This window comes from Heteronotia binoei, chromosome 1, assembly GCF_032191835.1.
Source record: "Heteronotia binoei isolate CCM8104 ecotype False Entrance Well chromosome 1, APGP_CSIRO_Hbin_v1, whole genome shotgun sequence".
Taxonomy (NCBI): Eukaryota; Metazoa; Chordata; class Lepidosauria; order Squamata; family Gekkonidae; genus Heteronotia; species Heteronotia binoei.
Window position 1 is genome coordinate 182,081,671 of NC_083223.1, and position 20,956 is coordinate 182,102,626.

At 45.4% G+C, this 20,956-nt stretch overlaps 1 long non-coding RNA gene across 1 annotated transcript; it reads right to left on the bottom strand.

Annotated features, from left to right (window-relative positions):
• Window positions 1-1,136: 1,136 nt before the first annotated feature.
• LOC132587130 (uncharacterized) lies at window positions 1,137-10,811 on the bottom strand. The gene is made up of 4 exons (XR_009556406.1): window positions 10,762-10,811; window positions 9,981-10,232; window positions 6,553-6,773; window positions 1,137-1,759 (listed from the first exon to the last, which is right to left on the bottom strand). It is a non-coding gene; the product is annotated as an uncharacterized LOC132587130 (long non-coding RNA).
• Between the last annotated feature and the right edge of the window lie 10,145 nt (window positions 10,812-20,956).

Consider the following 20,956-nt stretch of genomic DNA (forward strand, 5'->3'; position numbering starts at 1 on the left):
ATGCCCTTGGTCTACCAAACAGAGCATAGAGCGCCCCTCCACTATTGCCTTCTAATCATCACGACATGAAAAAAAATCATGTAAGTTCAGCACTAGACATATATGAAGAAGAAACACGACTGCTTCAATATGTCTATAAGCCCCAGTTGTTCTTCCTATCACAGTTATGGTAAAATAAATAATTTTAAAAAATGAGGGAAAAGAAAACATGCATCCCTGAGAGAAGCTGGGCTGTTTCTGGACCACTTGGTTTAAAAGGACTATCTATTTTAAAAATACAATGCAGTTCAGCATTTTCTCTGTCGATCTTACTCCTCCTCCCACACCCCTAGCTATGCTCTGTCTGTTTATGTCTGCCATGTTGGCAAAAGGGGGATCAGTGCAGTGCAGGGTGATACCCATTTAAGGGATGGTGTTTTTTTTTTTTTGCTTGCTTGCTTCTCATGTTGTGTATCTTGTTACAAGTATAGAATTGTTTTGCTAAATAACTAAAATGTACTTGAAAGTAGGCCATTTTGATAGCAAAGAGTCAGAGATCTTTTCCTGACATTAGTGAACCTATTTAGAACTGATCCATTTTTAAACAAGTTAGGTCTTTTTAGATGTGAAAAATTCATGTTAGCTAATTTTTAAAAGGGGAATCAAATTTTGTTTTAAAAACAAACATTTTTTACTGCTTAAGCAGTAATTTTGACATGAAATTTTGAAATAACAATTGTTAAACAGTGTTTAAGCTCTACAATTACCAAAATGGCTTCCAGTGATACTGTGTTTCACTGAAAACTGCATAATATTATTTTCCCCATGCAACTGAGCTAAAACAAATATAGAAGATTAAATCTATTCTGATCATGTTTATTACAGTCCTGATTCAGAACTTATTCATACCATTACAGAGCAATTCTAAACAAAGTTATGTCCTTTTAAATCCATTTAATTCAGGAGGCTTAAAGGGATATAGCACTGTTTAGGATGGTACTGTCAGTTCTTTCCCCTTCCTTCCCCCCTGATAATTGTACTAGTAAAGGCATAAATAGTTGAGCGCTATCCAGATGGTGCTTATGACATTTATGCAATCATTCATATGGCAGTAGATGTATTCACTGGTGAAAAAAGTGTTTTGAGCTTTAAGTAAGTAAAGTAAGTAAGTAAAATTTTATTTGTATCCCGCCCTCCCCCGCCGAAGCAGGCTCAGGGCGGCTAACAACATTTAAAAGTGAACAATACAATAATAAGACATTAAAATCACATTAAAACCAATCAATAATTAATTAAAACATTTAACCAAACATAATTTCCCTGAAACAGCAGCACTTTCTTGAGAGAGGATACCTGGATCAACAGCTATCATTCATCATTCAAAAAAAATCAATCATATGTTAGCTAAGCAAACAAGCCCCAATCTTTGTAATATATCTGGGGAAAGGAGGGGGAGATGAGTACTTATTTTCGTTTTTGTTATGGAAATGAATTTTACTACTGCACAAACTAATTCTAAAATTATCTGCAATACAAAGATGACCTTATGACTTTGTGGTCTTCTAGAAAGAGGGAATTTAATTGCGATTCCATTTAATTCACTTGCACAAGCATCTCTTTATTACATTTTTCTTTTTCAAACCAGCAAGTAAGCTCATAAACATGTCAGTGATGCCATCTACAAAGTAGTATCTCCCATCCTTTTCTTTCTTCAAAGACTCTTTTCTTGTTCGGGAGTGACGTCACAGTTAATGAGAAAGTAATGGGGAATCTGGAGGGTCTGTGGGGCAAGAGAAGAAGCTGTTGTATGTTACACAAAGGACATATAAAGGATATACGTAGTTTTTCCTTTAAGTGAACAAGTTGCAGTATAAAACACACTGTCACATGTAGTGCTAGTGCTGTGTGAACTTTGTCTTTTGGAGAATTCAGGTATTGTTTAAAAGACCCCTAGCCTAATTAATCAAAAGAGGCTGCATCTAGTACTGCCTTTAGGGTACCGCTGTCTCATCACATTGACAAAAATAGCCATCACATGAATTCACATGTAATGTAGATGAAAATTTCACACAGATGCACCCAACACATATATACTTTTGGTAAAAATTAGGAATTGGAAATAGGGAATCTTCTTGTTACATTTATATGGAGACAACATCAAAACAACCATACTGAATAAGCAATAAACTGCTTACTTAAACCTGCATATTGGTAGTACTGACTCTTATCCCTGAGATCTTTAATCCAATTTCCAGTTAAATAAACCATGCTTCTTTCAATTGATTTCAATATGGTTTTTATCCGGTTCAGTAGAATACTCTCTGGGGATGTTATATTCTAACAGATTCCACTTACTAGTCTCTCTTTTATGTCTCTTTATATGAAGAAACATGACTCTTGTTCCCAAATGTTAAATGGAATGGGAATACCAAAGAAAATGTGCTTCTTGTTTTGCTTTTATATTTTATTTATTTTATTTATTTTGATTTATATCCCGCCCTCCCCATGAAAACAGGCTTAGGGCGGCTTACATGTTCATGTAAATACATGGAATATAAAATTACATTAAGACATAAAAACATAAAAATCAAAACATTTCAAGTGCTATAATGATTTTTAAATTTTTTTCTATTCTGTTGTTCCAGCTGGGTGTTCTACAGAAAAACAGATTTTAGGTTCATGAAAGAGGTGGTCCAGATGCTTCAGAGTCTGTTGTAGCCTGTGATCTTAATTAACAAATGCCTGGTGGAAGACCGCCAACTTACAGGCCCTGGAGAACTGCGAGCTCTCACAGGGCTCTAAACTCCTCAGGGAGTTCATTCCACCAGCATGGAGCTACAGCAGAAAAGGCCCTGGCTCTAGTTGTCATGAGCCTGGCCTCTTTAAGGTCAAGGATTGAGAGCAGATTTTGTGACCCTGACCGAAGTGCTCTCTGGAGAATATGTGGGAAAGGCAGTCCCTAAGGTATGCAGGTCCCTGGCCATATAGAGCTTTAAAGGTAAGAACCAGCACCTTGAAACGAACCCGGTATGCAATGGGCAACCAGTGCAGCGCTTTCAGCACAGGTTGAATGTGCTCCCGAAAGGGAAGGCCCATTAACAGCCTGGCTGCAGCATTTTGCACTAGTTGAAGCTTCCAGGTTTGAGACAAGGGCAGCCCCATATAGAGGGAATTACAGTAATCCAATCTTGAGGTGACTGTAGCATGGATCACTGTCTCTAAATTGTTACATTTGAGGTAGGGGACCAACTGCCTTATCTGTCAGAGGTGAAAAAAGGCTGATTTGACAGTGGCTGCTACTTGGGCCTCTATTGTTAAAAAGGAGTCCAAGAATACCCCAAAGTTTTTAATCTTAGGGGGCAACGTAAGTGGCGCTCCATCAAAGGTCGGTAGTGAGACCTCTGTTCCCGGACTGCCATGACTTAGATACAGGACCTCCATCTTCATCAGATTCAATTTCAGTCTACTCTAATTGAGCCACCCTGCCACAGCTTGTAGTGCCATGGTCAGATCTTCTGGGGAGGAGTCAGACTGGCCATCCATCAGCAGATAGAACTGGGTGTTATCTGCGTACTGATGACATCCCAGTCCAAACCTGTGGGCAATCTGAGCAAGGGGGCACATGTAGATGTTGAACAACAGCGGAAAGAGAACAGCCCCTTGTGGCACACCACACACAAGTGGGTGTCATCGGGATAGCTTCTCCCCTATTGCCACCCTTTGTCCCCAACCCTGGAGAAAGGAGGAGAGCCACTGTAAGGCCAGCCCCTATATCCCAGCATTGGCGAGGTGGTGGGTCAGTGACTGATGATCAACTGTGTCAAACACAGCCGACAGGTCTAAAAGCATGAGTACCGCTGAACCAGCTCTATCCAGATGCCTCTGGTCATCTGTGAGGGCAACCAGAACCGTCTCCGTCCCATGACCCAGACAAAAACTGGGTTGAAAAGGGTTGAGCTCAGAAGCATCATCCAGGAAGCTCTGTAATTGCACTGTTACTGCCCTCTCAATAATCTTCTCCAAAAAAGGCAAGTTTGACACCAGCTGATAGTTTGCCAATACGGCCAGGTCCAATGATGGTTTCTTTAAAAAGGGGCGGACCACTGCCTTCTTAACAGGCTGAGGGAAGGTCCAGAGGGGATACCGCCACTGTCCCTCTGGCCATCTGAGCCTCTGCTTCATCAGCCATATTTCCAGGGTATACCACAGCTCCAGCTTTGAACAGAGGCGGGGAGGGCGCCTGGGATCAATCTCATCAATGGCCATGGAGAGCCTGTTTTGCCAGGTCTCCACTAGCTCATCTAGAGGGTTGCCAGGGAGCCAAGAATCACTTAGAGCCATCTGAAGCCACATAGGGTCCCTTTGGCTCTGCGGAAAAGCTAAAATGCACTCGTTGCCCAAACAGGGTTGGAGTGGAACATTCACGTGGGCCTTAAGGGCATAGTGATCTGACCATGGGACTGCATCAGCAGTGATATGGTCCACTGTCACCCCCACCGCAAAGACCAAATCTAGCATGTGTCCAGCCAGGTGAGTGGGAGTTGTTACACATTGAGAGAGTCCCAGTGCCGCCATGAATGACACCAGGTCCATCACCTGTATGGAGCTTGCATCATCAGCATGGACATTGACATTACCCAGGACCAAAAGCCTTGGGTGTTCCAGCACCCAGCCTGCTACGGCCTCCACAAGGGACGGTAAGGCACTGGCTGGTGCGTTGTGTGGCCGCTACACCAACCATATAGCCAAACTCTCTCCAACATCACACACCATACTGACACACTCGATGCCAGTGATCTTTGGGGGTGGAAGAGCCCGGAAAGAGTAAGCCTCCTGAATGAATACCACCACCCCTTCCCCCCGCCTGCTAGTTCATGATTGGTGAAGGACCGAGAACCTGGGTGGAGCCTTCAACTTCTATAAAAATTGCCTTCAACATCTATAAAAGTTAAAAATTAAGAAAAATAAATAAATTATGAAAAATTAATAATTTAAAAATTATTTAAATTTTTTTTTAAAATTGAGAATAAATAATTTAACTGGCCTTCTTCAGTCACATTTAATGGCTACAATTCAGCACAAAGTTAGGTATTGAAATTTTAAGCACACTTAACTTTGTGCTGAAATGTGATCTATGTCTGATTAATTCCTAGGTTTCTCCAGACTCAAGAGTAGTAAGTTTAACAAACATCCCCCCATACAATAATCCTTTTTTGCACATGATGAAACAAAGACTTATTAATAAGAACATAAGAGAAGCCATGTTGGATCAGGTCAATGGCCCATCCAATCCAACACTCTGTGTCACACAGTGGCCAACGCCCCCCCCCCTCAGTGCCATCAGGAGGTTCACAAGTGGGGCTAGAAGTCCTTCCACTTTGCACCCCCCCCAAGCACCAATAAGACAGAGCATCACTACTACCCCCATCACTTTTTTGACCCAAGCTGATCTTATGAAAAATGAAAGTGAACAGAAGATTCTCCAATATTTTTTATTATATACTGTCCCAGTAAATTAGTCTCTATTGTGTACTTTGATGGATAACATTCACTTTCTTGAATTCCACATAGACTTGATAAAACACTTTTCTGATTAATGTCCATAGTAATTAACTTCTTCTAAAATCAAATTTTATTTTCCCCAAGATTATTCTCTGGCTTGGAAAGTTAAATAAGATTCTGAGCATGGTTGTAAACACCAGCAATGAGGAGGAGGAGGTGGCGGTCCTTCCCGCAGCTGCTGGCCTGCCTCCTCAACCTGGCACTGACAGTGAGCATGCCAGAGTATGCATTGGAGCTGGAAGCCTCCAGCGCAGTTTTTCCCACCAATCAGCTGATCGGCAGAGGGAGTGCCTTCAAACAGCCCGGGTGCATGGCGCTCGACCACTCGTTCCCAGGCATTGAAATAGACCTGGTGGGGAAGGGAGGGAGGAGGAGGCAGTGGGGCGTGGCACATGGAGGGGGTGGTGGGACGCTGCAGAGGGGGGCGGCAGGCTGCGAGTCTGCCTAGGGCACCATGCTCCCTAGGGCCAGTTCTGAGCCTGAGGTGGGGCAGCCTCCAGGGCCCACTGATGTCAGCATCCCCACCCCATTCATGTGCTACCATTCCACCACCCACACTCCCTGCTGCACACTCTGCCTTCTGCCACTGGGAAAAGGGCTGCAGGCAGCTATAAGCGTGGGCAGTAGGAGGGCTTGTGAGCAGACAGGGGAAGAATACACAAGCTGGTGGGAGGGAAGGAGGGCCTATTTGTGGGCAGAGGAGGGAAGGGCAGCTCTGGAAACTGCCTGGGGCCCCTGAAAACTTGGAACTGGCCCTGATCTCACCCTCTGGATCCCTCAGACTCTGTCAAAGACTTGCCAGGTTGAACAGTCATTACAATTTGTAACTATTTTGTTACAGATTTGATCAGCTCTAAGATTCTCACAAATCAAATTTTATTTTCCCCAAGATTATTCTCTGGCTTGGAATGTTAAATAAGATTCTGAGCACGGTTTTAAACAGTAGTCAGCAGACAAGGAACCTAAAGCCATGGTGTAGAAATGTATACTTCTTTAATGTTATTTGCTTACCTTAACTGAAACTGTTATTGAATGCTGTGAATTGTGAAACCAGATCACCTGACCACACAGCTTTTTAGCTGCTGAGCGTCTTCTTTGTCTGGGTCACTCAATTCTCTCAACTGTTTCCTGATAACATTTTATGTGCTTGTTAACTTTATCAAGATCTAAAACATAATGTTCTTTGCTGTGTTTGCTTGGAGACAGAGGGCAGTTGAATTTCCATCAAGTATCTACCAAATAGTAGGCAATGCACATGCATATACTATTAGTATTAACATTTTTTTAAAAAACCAAAAACTAAATATAATTTAAAAGCAAAGGTGTAATTAATGTACTATGCATGGCAGGTTCCCATACCAGAGAGACCAGTGTTATCATTTACTGGCTCTTCATTCTGATCTCTCTGGTAAACCAATACTACAAGGAAGAATCCACAAGGACTTGCAGGTGGCTTCTCATTTACCCCTCCCCTATTTTCTCTTTCCCTTCCATGAAAGGCCTCATAGTATCTCCCCATTTCTTGCTTCCTTCTCTCCTTTGTATTCAGCAGTCAAAGGGTTGCCAGGCCCAACTCAGGAAGTACCTGAATGGGGACTTTGGAGTGGAGCCTGGAGACTTTCATATTCTCTAAAAAAATAAATAAAAATACAGCAGTGGAGTTCCCCTGAATACAGTGATTCAGTTTTGCATCCTCTTTTTGCTTTCAAAGGGTTCCCTAGCAGCTGCACTTCCACTAAATGAAAGTGTAATTTGTCATACCCCCACAAGTCCATTGTCAGGCTTTGGTAGCATTTCCAAGCATAGCTTTATTAAAGGAACCACACACACTTATAAAGCAGACAAAACAAACAATGAATCGTTTCCCAAACAAAAACAGTTTGCAAGCTTTTGTGATCTCACTGGGGCTTAACTCACAGGAGTTGCTGAACGTAACAACCTGCTTTATTTCAACTAACTTATTCAAAGAAACACAGGAAAATGAAAGTAAATTAGAGAGCAGTCTAGGAGGTGGAGTTTTCCTCCATCCCACAATCAAGTTCTAGTTAACTCTTTACTATCCATTCTGCTAAATATGACTTCTGAAACAAATGCAAAACAAACAGCGGGACTGTGCTGTCTTCCTTTCTCACACACTTCACACACTGTAGTGGTTAAGTGTGCAGACTCTTATCTGGGAGAACCAGGTTTGATTCCCCACTCCTCCACCTGCAGCTGCTGGAATGGGCCTTAGGAATGGCAGCTGTTGTGAGAGTCCTCTCAGCCCCACTCACCTCACAGGGTGTCTGTTGTGGGGGAGGAAGGTAAAGGAGATTGTGAGTTCACACACTTAACCAGATAAGAATCTGCACACTTAACCACTACACCGAGGATGCCAAGTATAGTGATCAGCATCTTTACTAAGGATTTCAAGCAACTATATACAGCATGCAAACTCCAGGCCTCGACCTGGTTAAATACTGTGAAACTCTACCCCACTCCAGACCCATAGGTGCATTCAAACTGGCCCTCTAGCCCCCATAGGTAGTCCAGTGCAGCCCATCCAACCAGACTGCAGCTGTTTCAATCCTAGTGCTCTATTGTCCTCAGGGTTGCAGCTCTAACCGCTGCACAACAGTGGCTTTCATAAGGTGGCTGCTGTAAAACAGTAGAAAGCAGCCAGGCCTAGTTGAGTCATGCCAGTTGGGTGATATCAAGTCACCCAGTGGTTGGTTCAAAAACCAAGACATCCTTGGAAAGGGCTTTACCCCCTCCCCTGCCTTTTACAGAGAGAAACCAAGCCAAGGATACTGCGGATGCCTAGCCATTGTCACTGAGGGCTTTCATTTCTTAAAGCTACAGGTGCTCATTTTTTTTATGGGGGTGGGAATTACCCTTCCTTCCATATGTTTGGGTTTTTTAAGATTTCAATTTTTTCTGCAAGCGTGGACATTTGTAGAAATATGTCTTGTCTGTCCACAGCTCCAGTAACTGGATTTAGGTATCTTCAGATTTGGTTGACTTCACTGTTAGAATATATGATATTATTATATGTGTCTGTTTTTATTGCTATATTCCTTTTAGTTTGCATGGTTTCAATGGGAAAATCTTTCTCCCCCACCCCAGCATTTACTTCTACTCCAAATTGGCACTGGCACCAGCTGGACAAGCAGCCAGGCAATCAATAAGTATGTGGGTACAAAGAGAAATCCACCTGCCCTATGGAATAAAGTAGGATTAGCTCAGTCTTTGGGCCCTTTTAGACTGGCAAATATTTTCACACTTACATTGTTCTTGAGGTGGTGGTATTAATTATAATTCAGCCCAGTCTTAGCAGGGTAGACAACATGAATTTTGCAGGCTGCTACAGTATAGGCAACCAGCAAGCACTTTAAAGCATCTAAGGTTGAAGGGTTGTTCATGAGCCCACCCCATTATTGACTGGAGTAGCCAGTAGGTTGGGGAGGGACACCATCAGTGCTGAGCAGCAGCAAACAATCCCATGGTTGCTTGAGCTGCACTTTGCGGCATGGAGACTATTTTATGTGCATGCTAAGAAACCCAGTCAGTCAGGACACAGGCAAAAGTTGGAGCTCTTGCAGTCAAGTAAGCTAGCAAACCACATTTAATGTTAAGTAAAGATCAGCCATTAATAAAGCCTAGTTTAAGCCAGGTATTGGTTTCACATATCTTGATTTTGGCACTTGCTTCAGTCTCTCCGTCTTCCTCTTCATTACATCCTGGGAATTGTAACTCTGGACTGCATTCCCCAGGGAGAACTGAGGCACTGCAAAATGGACACTGCAAAAAACCAGCACCTAATGTGCTGGAAACGGCTTTGGAAAAGAGATACTCTTCCCAACCCTTCACCCATTGGCTGTCTGTAGCTATGGCAGGAGCACAGTTAATGCTTTGAAGGGAGGACAGAGAAGGAGAAGGGATAAAAAACATATTAATGTAATAATTCTTTTTAGTTTCAATTCCAAATAGAACAAAATGAATTGCTCCTGAGCAATAGGATAGGATACAATATCAACCTGGTTCATAGCAGCTGATATAAGAGAGCCAAACTTTCTCTTCTACCCTCACCTCACCTCCAGAGTCTGCACAGACCCAGGAAGGTGAGAGTGGCAGGGTGGCGCATCAGCGTGTGCTCTTCTTGAAGTCTGCCTTCCCTTGCAAGGGAAAATTGGGCTCTGAGGACAGCATGCACCGCCCCACTGCTCTTGCCTTCCTGGGTCTGTGCAGACCCAGGAAGGTGAGAGCGGCAGGGTGGCACCAGCACAGTGGTGTGTGCCCACCATCTTTTGTGAGCTCCAAGGAGTGCACAGGCCACCACCCCACCCTTCCCGAGTCTATGCAGACCCCACCCTGCAGACAGGCCACCACCCCTGCCCTCCCGGATCTGCCCACGGCAGGGGGGCTAGGGCACCAGGAACTCTGATGCCAGCCCTGCTTACCTCACTAGTTGGTTGGACTGGGGAATGATGGCATCACATCAAGCATTGTGTTGAATTAGATGTTACAAGGAAGTGGCAGTAGTTCCATGTCTCTTAGAACACATAGTTCCACCGTTATTACTACTGGCTTACTCTCTGAGCTCAGATTTCTTGGCTTGCCAATGTAGTGCACTTCAGTTAGAATGAGTCTGGTGCTTCAGTAGAAGAGAACTGTGCTTTTAAACCAGTCCAGTCTTTGCCTTTTACTCCTATCTGCAAATGTAAATTCAAATATATCCAATTAACCTCAACAGCTATTTGCCCTGAGATTACCTCTGCTAACACTGCACAATTATCGTTTCATAGCGTTCCTTCTCCAGAGGGAGGCAATGGCCAGCAGTGAAGCTGTAATTATTGTGCACAGATCCAAACTCAAACTGGGTACCAAATATGCTCTATAAAAGAACTTCTGTTATAAAAAGGAAGGGAGACTGAGTGACTCCAAGAATTTTACTTTAGATATAGTTCCCTCTTTCCATCTTGTTTTGATTTTTCAGTCTAAGACCAGCCAACCTTTCTTTGTAGACGGTTGTGTCACTGGACTACTGGATACCAAAGAATAAGGAAAAGCCCTAGTGAAAACAAACCCAGCCTACACTGTTTCAGTTTATTCCAGACCTGCTTAGCTCCCATTTAGCATGGGAAATTAAAAATTCTTGAGCCAATACACCTAAAAATAATTTATCTAAGAAACAAATTTTTGTATTCTTGAATCTTTGTATCTTTCTTATAGATATTACACCTTCATCCTGGTTCAGCAAAAGCAATGAAGAGTCTTGCAGAAAGTTAAAGACATTTGTGACTTAAGTGTGAAAATGCACCAGTAGCAAGCTGCATGGGAACAGGTGGAAACGGTTCCCTTTGCTGTTGTTGCTGCTTCCACTAGCCCTCTACTTTTTCCTCTATGCAAAGGCACAGGTGCAGTGGGGATGGCATGAGGTCCACCTGTGGTCTAGCAATAAACTTTTTCCCCAGCTGAGCCTCACTGTAATGCTATAGTGTAGCTCACTTGGGAAAAGGGAAAAGGCCTTTAAAGGCTTTAAATTACATATAATAAACAATTAAAAATTGAACAAGCACATAAACTGGCCTTCCTAACTGCAGCCCTTTTCTTCATTTGGTCCAGTCTTCAGAGGTTCTAGTTGCCCAGAGGCTTCAGCCTTGGCTCAGTGTATTCCTAACTGATGGCTGTCTGTTTTAATTTTATTTTAACTGTTTTTAATTCATTATGTATTTTAATTGATGTAATCTGCCCTGAGCCTGCTTGTGGGGATGTTGGAATATAAATATAAACTAACTAACTAACTCATAAATAGAAGAAGAGAAGAAGAATTGGATTTATACCCCACCCTTCTCTCGGAGTCTCAGAGCGGCTTACAATCGCCTTCCCTTACTCTTTCCACAACAGACACTCTCTGAGATAGATGGGGCTGACTGCATGTGGAAGAGTGGGGAATCAAACCTGGTTCTCTGGATTAGAGTCGCTGCTCTTAGCCACTACACCAAACTGGCTGTCAAACAGGAAGGAGGGTCAGTGTGGGAATGAAATGTAAGTCTTCACCTATTGACAGAAGAAATGACACAGGGAGAGAGACAAATTCCCTGGGGAGGGAATGCCATAATTTTGATATCATAATTAAGAAGGCCCTTTCTCATGGTGCAGAGTGTTAAAGCTGCAGTACTGCAGTCCTAAGCTCTGTTCATGACCTGAGTTCAATCCCCGGTGGAAGCTGGGTTTTCAGGTAGCCAGCTTGAGGTTGACTCAGCCTTCCATCCTTCCGAGGTTGGTAAAATGAGTACCCAGCTTGCTGGGGGGGGGAAGTGTATGACTGGGGAAGTCAATGGCAAACCACCCCATAAAGATCTGCCGTGAAAATGTTGTGAAAGCAACGTCACCCCAGAGTGGGAAACGACTGGTGCTTGCACAGTGGACCTTTCCTTCTCGGATTGCCATCCATCTAGCCTCAGATGGCACACTTGAGAGAGCTGTGTGAGAGAGCAGGTAAGAAGTGCTGTAAGAGTGAGGTTTGGCTTTCTAAACAGCTGGGGAAGTTGCTGAGAATTCTGAGTTTGTGTGGTTGCTGAGAATTCTGAGTTTGTGGGGTTGGTGTGGTTGCTGAGGAACTGCTGTTTGTTTGTTTTGAGTGGGCTGTAGGAGGGACGATGGCTCAGTGGTAGAGCATCTGCTTGGTTAGCAGAAGGTCCCAGGTTCAATCCCCGACATCTCCAACTGAAAAGGGTTCAGGCAAGTAGGCATGAAAAACCTCAGCTTGAGACCCTGGAGAGCCGCTGCCAGTCTGAGTAGACAATACTGACTTTGATGGACCGAGGGTCTGATTCAGTATAAGGCAGCTTCTTATGTTCATATGTGATTGTTGCTGATTGATTGGGAGTGTCGGTGTCCTGGGGCAGACTGAGGCCCCACCCTCTTTGCATTATTAGGCTGCACCTTGCTAGAGGTGCAAGCCGAAGGGTGAGAGCTAAAGGGCTCTTGGCCTGTAGCTCTTAGCCTAGGGGCTCTGCAAGAAGCCCAGGAAGGACCAGGAACCCAGATCCCTATTTTCCTTGTGTTCCTAATAAGGTACATAAGTAGACCCTCCAGGAGAAAAGCCACATAAACACAACAGGATTTAAAGGGGGACTGTATATTTTAAAAAGCTATCATGAAGGTAGAATGCCAGCAAGGGGGGGCTTTCCTGTGTTTTGCACTGAGTGTCACATGTATGACTATCTGCCCACAGGACAGAAGTCTTGGGTATGTACTTGATGTAAGGAGCTCCTGGTCCTCAGGGAATGAGTTTGGACCCTTGAGGCCGAGGTGGCTGACCTGGAGAAGCAGAGACAGTCAGTTAGGCACTCGGAGAAGACTCTCGGGGATGTATTAGATGAGCCCCACTCTGAACGTGACAGCCTTGTTGCTGCCAGGGAGCATGAGGGTCGAGAGGGAACAGGGCACTGTGCTGAGAATAAGGGGAATGCACCCTCAGAAGGGACCTCTTCCTCAGTTGGTGAGCAGGTATCCTTTCACGCCAAGGAACTATCCCTAGGAGGGAGGGGGTGGTCTTGGTAGTTGGTGATTCGATCCATAGGCAAGTAGACAGCTGGGTGTCAAAACTGCATACTGACCGTATGGTGACTTGCCTGCCTGGTGCAAAGGTAGCGTGTTGTAGATAGGCTGATAGACAGTGCTGGGGAGGAGCCAGTGGTCATGGTGCGTGTTGGCAGTTGTGAGGTCCTGGAGGAAAAATTTAGGCTGCTAGGCGGGAGACTTAAGGCCAGGACCTCTCAGGTAGCCTTCTCAGAAGTGCTACCTGTTCCATGTGCAGGGCTGGAGAGACAGGCACAAATTAGAAGTCTCAATGTGTGGATGAGATGATGGTGTAGGGAGGAAGGGTTTAAGTTTGTTAGGTACTGGGATGCTTTCTGGAAGAAGTGGGAGCTGTACAAAAGAGACGGTCTCCACTTGCCCCCAGAAGGAACCCCAGGCTGCTGGCGCTTAAAATCAAAAAGGTGGCAGAGCAGTTTTTAAATTAAATCTTGGGGGAAAGCCGACAGAAGATTAAATGTCTCTGGTTCAGGAGGACTCATCTCAAAGAGATGAAGGGTTCGTTGTTACTTTTCTACCAGGCAATGGATCAGAGTTGTCCACTGAGAGAGTGACAAACAGTATGGACTGTCTGCCAAAGTCTCAAGGCAGTAGGAGAAAGGTTGCAGGCCTAACTTGCCTATGAAAGTATAGATGTTTGTATACAAATGCTAGAAGTGTTCGAAGTAAAATTGGGGAGTTGGAATTAGGGATGTGCAAAAAAAAAAAAATCGGTTGTACACAGATTCGGAAATATACGGGGGGGGGGGGAATATGGAATCCCGTATATTTCTGAATTCCGTAGTTGGAATAGCCGCATATTCGGTAGATGCGAGGCTATTTCTGAATATACGGCTCCATTATACCCTATGGGCCATTGAAATCAATGGCAAATAGGGTATATTTGAAGCCACCTAGAGGGGAGGGGTTTGAGGGAGAGCTCCCAAATTTGCAGGGGACTCTCCCCTACAAACCCCCTATAGCAGCACGCCTCGCGGTCTCACTGGATCGCTTCTATCTGCGGCTTATGGCTACCCCAGCCCCTCTTCCGCCTCAGTTCTTCCTTTTGAATTTTACCTCACGACTATGAAACGCAAGGGGTGGGTGTAATACGGATTTCTCACTACTAGTCTCTTCGGGGTTTTTGTTTTGCTTTCAGATGGATATAAACTTAGTTGGTAGGGGACCACAGCAGTTTTGATAGTTTTCCCAATATACTGGCATCAGAGAACTTTAAAGTAAACCACAGATATTTATTAACGTTCACACACCGTCTTCAACTGGGGAATGGGAAAGCCGCCCTGAGCCTGCCTCGGCGGGGAGGGCGGGGTATAAATAAAATTTATTATTATTATTATTATTATTATTATTATATACATGGGCTATATTGTATCTCAAGCAGTTAACAGTTTCTTTGTAGTTCAGGCTTTATAATATCAGTTTCGCTTAGGTCTTTCAGGTTTCACAGATCGTACAGCTTTCACTCTCCAACACTTTTCTGGGTTGGCCTCTTGGGTATAATGTGCCAAGTCCCTTAAGTCAACTGGTGTCTCTTTTCCCAGGCCTTCAGACTTCTAGACCCACATCTTTCCCTCAACCACCTCTTTAGCTCTTAAGAGATGTGTATCTGTGTCTGTGACCTCTCAGGTCTTTTACTGTGACTCTTCTCTAGTCACACACAGCCCCGTGGCTGTCTTTATAGAGTGAACAGTGAGCTTTGCTTCTCTCGAAGACTCTCTTCAGCTCCTGTCTCAGCTCCTTCTCAGACCAACTGCTCTCTTCAGCAGTCTCCCTCAGACTCTGTCTGACACTAACTGCCCTCAGCCGTTAGCTGTCAATCACCTCTGAGAGTTCCCAGCACTCTGGCCCCCACCCTCAGATCACCTGACGCAGGCTCTATGCGTCCTTAGTTTTCTTGTTAACCCGTTCATTACCGTCACACACCCCACGTCCCAAAAAGATTGGGCCAGGGGGTCCAATTCCTGGGGCACCCAAAGCCAAATCTAACTTCACACGAGAGAATCTCTATAGGACCCAAATGCACTATATACATCTATCTACTCTATGAACCCTGCCACACAAAACACAATCTGCTCAAGGTCTGCTCTGCAGACCTGGCTGCAGCAAACCCAGATGCCAGCTCTCCAGCCCTGCCCCAAAGAACATGGGGAGAGCTGGCCAAGCACAACAAGCATGCTGGCTCTGGGTCTCTCACCCAGATGCCAGCTTCCCTGCCACAGAACATGCAATCTACAGATGCCAGCTCTCCAGCCCTGCCCCAAAGAACGCGGGGAGAGCTGGCCAAGCACAACAAGCATGATGGCTCTGGGTCTCTCACCCAGGTGTCAGTTTCCCTGCCACAGAACACACAATCTACAGATGCCAGCTCTCCAGCCCTGCCCCAAACAACACAACTCTCAAATGAGAAGCGGTGGACAGATCCAAACAACAACAACACATCCAAACAGATCACTGAGAAAAGGCCAACAAACTCAACTGTTAAAAAAGTGACCTTTTTTAACAATGACAATTAAAGTTCCTCATCAAAGGCTCCTTAGAAAGCTCGAGAGTCATGGAGTAAAAGGACAGATCCTCTTGTGGATCAAAAACTGGCTAATTAATAGGAAGCAGATAGTGAGTATAAATGGGCAGTCTTCGCAGTGGAGGACGGTAAGCAGAGGGGTGCCGCAGGGCTCAGTACTTGGTCCCATGCTCTTTAACTTGTTCATTAATGATCTGGAGTTGGGAGTAAGCAGTGAAGTGGCCAAGTTTGCAGATGACACTAAATTGTTCAGGGTGGTGAGAACCAGAGAGAATTGTGAGGCACTCCAAAGGGATCTGTTGAGGCTGGGTGCGTGGGCGTCAACGTGGCAGATGAGGTTCAATGTGGCCAAGTGCAAAGTAATGCACATTGGGGCCAAGAATCCCAGCTACAAATACAAGTTGATGGGCTGTGAACTGGCAGAGACTGACCAAGAGAGTGATCTTGGGGTCATGGTAGATAACTCACTGAAAATGTCAAGACAGTGTGCAATTGCAATAAAAAAGGCCAACACCATGCTGGGAATTATTAGGAAGGGAATTGAAAACAAATCAGCAAGTATTATAATGCCCCTGTATAAATCGATGGTGTGGTCTCATTTGGAATACTGTGTGCAATTCTGGTCACCGTACCTCAAAAATGATATTATAGCATTGGAAAAAGTCAAGAAAAGGGCAACTAGAATGATTAAAGGTTTGGAACACTTTCCCTATGAAGAAAGGTTAAAACGCTTGGGGCTCTTTAGCTTGGAGAAACGTCGACTGCGGGGTGACGTGATAGAGGTTTACAAGACAATGCATGGGATGGAGAAAGTAGAGAAAGAAGTACTTTTCTCCCTTTCTCACAATACAAGAACTCATGGGCATTCAATGAAATTGCTGAGCAGTCAGGTTAAAACAGATAAAAGGAAGTACTTCTTCACCCAAAGGGTGATTAAGATGTGGAATTCACTGCCACAGGAGGTGGTGGTGGCTACAAGCATAGCCAGCTTCAAGAGGGGATTGGATAAAAATATGGAGCAGAGGTCCATCAGTGGCTATTAGCCACAGTGTGTATATATATATATGTGTGTGTGTGTGTGTATATATTAAAAAAAAAATTGGCCACTGTGTGACACAGAGTGTTAGACTGGATGGGCCATTGGCCTGATCCAACATGGCTTCTCTTATGTTCTTAAAAGCGAGATTGGGGAGCAGCCACCTCCTCTGGTATCCCCGATCTACCGCTCAGTCCTCCTGTCTTCTGGGACCCTTCCTAGGCCCCAGAGTCGAGTCGTCCTTTGGGGCCACCCCTCAAAAGTGCCAAAATGAAAGTGGCTTAGGACGCATTGGTCCGAGCCGCTTTCAACCGTGTGCAGCTGAAACCGGAAGTTGACATGATAGAGGTTTACAAGATTATGCATGGGATGGAGAAAGTAGAGAAAGAAGTACTTTTCTTCCTTTCTCACAATCCAAGAACGCGTGGGCATTCAATGAAATTGCTGAGCAGTCAGGTTAGAATGGATAAAAGGAAGTACTTCTTCACCCAAAGGGTGATTAACATGTGGAATTCACTGCCACAGGAGGTGGTGGCGGCTATAAAGCATAGCCAGCTTCAAGAGGGGACTGGATAAAAATATGGAGCAGAGGTCCATCAGTGGCTATTAGCCACAGCGTATTGTTGGAACTGTCTGGGACAGTGATGCTCTGTATTCTTGGTGCCTGGGGGGGGGCAAAGTGGAAGGGCTTCTAGCCCCACTTGTGAACCTCCTGATGGCAGTTGGGGTTTTTTTTTGGCCACTATGTGACACAGGGTGTTGGACTGGATGGGCCATTGGCCTGATCCAACATGGCTTCTCTTATGTTCTTATGAGGGGAATGGATAAGAATATGGAGCTGTGGTAGGTTCATGTGAGAATAGGCTATCTTTAAGGGATGCTGGTCCCAAGCTGCATAGAGCTTGAATTGGGCCTAGAATTGGGCGTGACTGAGAGATTGTGAGGATATAACAAGACTGGAGTAATGTGGCCCTACAACTGCCTTCAGTAAGCATTCTGGCTGCTATATGTGTAACTTCCAAACAGTCTTCAAGGACAGCCCCATGTGTGTTGCAGTAGCCTAATTTAGGTGTTACCAGAGCATTTACCACAGTGGCAAGGACTTTTTTTTGTCCTGGAAAGGCTATAGCTGGCTCAACAGATTTAGCTGGAGAAAAGCACCTTTTGCTCAACATGGGTGCTCAACTAACCACCCTGTAGCTTCTCTTTTAAACTGATTTCAAAGGAGGCTTTCTTTCAATCCAGTTTACAAATGGGAAGCACACAGTCTTTCCTATTTAAATTGAGGTGTCACAATCTCTGATCCAGGACCAGCAGTGGTGCTAGGGTTCCGGCCAAAGGCTGGTGGCTCAGGAAAGTTGCAGTTGCTGCCCTGCTGCCACCACCAGCAAGGGCGAGCGCAGCAGCAGCAAGGCTCCTGGTCTCCACGTGTGCACCATTGCTGCCCGCCGCTGCTTTGCCTCTCGTATCTGTGATGTGAGAGGTAGAGTTATGGCAGGTAGCAGCAGCACACATGTGGAGACTGGGAACCTCGCTGTTGCTTCTGAGCAGACTATTTCCATCCCCTCGGAAGCAAGAAGAAGAAGAATTACAGATTTATACCTCACCCTTCCCTCTGAATCAGAGATTCAGAGTGGTTTACAATCTCCTATATCTTCTTCCCCCACAACAGACACCCTGTGAGGTGGGTGGGGCTGAGAGGGCTCTCACAGCAGCTGCCCTTTCAAGGACAACCTCTCCATAGCTATGGCTGACCCAAGGCTATTCCAGCAGGTGCAAGTGGAGGAGTGGGGGATCAAACCCGGTTCTCCCAGATAAGAGTCCACGCACTTAACCACTACACCAAAGGGAGGGTGGGAGGCCCAAACCAGCACCCTTTCCCCGGCTCAGTGCCCTTTGCCTGGCTCTGTGCTCCTGGCAGCCATCGATGGCTGCCTAGCAGTAGCACTGGCCCTGTCCAGGCAATTATCTTTTATACCTCTCTTGTTATTTTATACCCCTTTATCAATAACAAGTTCCTCAAGCTGGGAAGTTATGCACTACCTTACCATCCCACACGCCCCTGTTATGTTCATTATCCCAAGTCCACTGCCACCATTAGGTATGTGAGGTAACATGGTTAGTGTGTTTCCTTTAACACATTATACTTCTCAGGGCTTTTTTTTGGTAGGAAAAGCCCAGCATGAACTCATTTGCATATTAGGCCACACCCCTGACATTACCATAGTCTCACACAGGGCTTTTTTATAGAAAAAGCCCAGCAGAAATCATTTGCATATCAGACCCCACCCCTTGACACCAAGCCAGCTGGAACTGTGTTCCTGTACATTCATGCTAAAAAAAAAAAGCCCTAATACTTCTAAATATTCCAGTACTCCTGGGGAGGGGAAGATATGACGGTGGGAACAGACAGAAATGTAACGAAAGGCGGCGGAGATGTGTGGGTGCTCGGCCCCCTTCCAGTCGGTGTCCCATCCCAATTGTGACTGGAGGTGGGGCCAGGTTGAATTACTCGCCTCCGTCACTGGTGTTATGCAATGCCAGGTCCATAAATAATAAGACCTCAATCTTTCAGGACTTCCTGTGTGAACAGGATATGGACCTGGCATGCATGACTGAGACTTGGGTATGCAATGGGGAGATGGTAGCCCTCTCCCAAGTAGCCCCTCCCCCAGGATACTCAGTCTTTCACCAGTCACAGACTAGTGGTGGTGGGGAGTGGCACTATTCATATGGGAGGCTTACTCCTTCCGGGCTCTGCTGTCACCAGAGATCGAAGGCATTGAATGTGCAGGTCTGAAGTGGGATGTAGGAGAGGGTTTGGTGATCTGACTGGTGTACCGATCGCCTAACGCACCAGCCAACGCCTTATCGTCCCTGATGGAGGTCGCAACAGGCTGAGCGTTGGAACACCCAAGGCTTTTAATCCTGGGTGATTTCAACGTCCATGCCAATGACGCGAACTCCAATCGGGCGACGGACCTATTGTCATTCATGGCTATGCTAGGACTCTCTCAATTTGTAGCTACACCCACACACATGCTAGATTTGATCTTTGCGTCGGGGGTTACAGTGACCCGAATTACTGCTGATGCAGTACCATGGTCGGACCACTATGTCCTGAAGGCCCATATGGATGTACCACCCCAAACCTGTTTAGGCGACGAGCGTATTTTAGCTCGCCCAAGGAACCTAATAGACCCAATACGGTTCCAGAGGGAACTGAGGGATCCCTGGCCCCCTGGCAACTCGCTTGATGACATGGTTGAGCTATGGCAAAATCAGCTCACCATGGCCATTGATGAGATCACTCCTCGGTGCCCCCACTCAAAGATGGCACCGTAGTACAATACGGATTTGTGATTGGTGAAATGGAGGCTCACATGACTGGAGAGGCAATGGCAGCGGACTCACGATGAAGCAACCAGAACATCTTATAGAGAGTATATGAGATCCTATGAGATGGCAGTCAAAGGCACAAAGAAAGTTTACTTTGCGGCCAAGATTGCATCCATGAATTCACACCCAGCACAATTATTTAGTATTATTCAGACTCTTACAACTCTGCCACAAGGCAGACCAAATCATAGGGAATTGGAGATAGGCCGTGAGGCCTTTGCAACATTTTTTGCAGATAAAGTCTCGTTGCTCCGCCGCGACCTCCCTGCCACAATTGAAACAGTAAGTGAACTCGAGGCTCTGTGCCTGTTTTCGGAATCAGCTCTAGACTGTTTTACAACACTCAGCTTGGAGGAAGTTGACAGAATCCTTGCAACTGAACACCCAACAACATGTGATTTGGACCCTTGCCCATCCTGGCTGATTAAAGCATGCTGGATGGAGCTCCAATATCCTGTATAGGATATTGTAAATAGGTCCCTCTCAGATGGGCTTTTTCCAGAGCCTCTCAAAGAGGCGATAGTCCATCCCCTCTTGAAAAAACCAACACTAGATCCAGCCAAATTGGCACACTATCAGCCAGTTTTGAATTTACCCTTTTTAGGTAAAATTATCAAGAGGGCAGTAGCATTACAGTTGCAGAGTTTTCTGGAGGACGCTTCCGTCCTAGTCGCACACCAGTCTGGCTTTCGCCCGGGCCATGGGATGGAGACAGTGCTGGTAGCCTTAGTGGATGATCTCCAGCGACATCTGGATCGAGGCAGGTCAACAGTAGTGTTGTTGTTGGCCCCGTCGGCAGCGTTCAACATGGTTGACCACCGGTTGCTGGTTCACCGTCTCACCAATGCGGGGATTCAGGGGTTGGCCTTGCAATG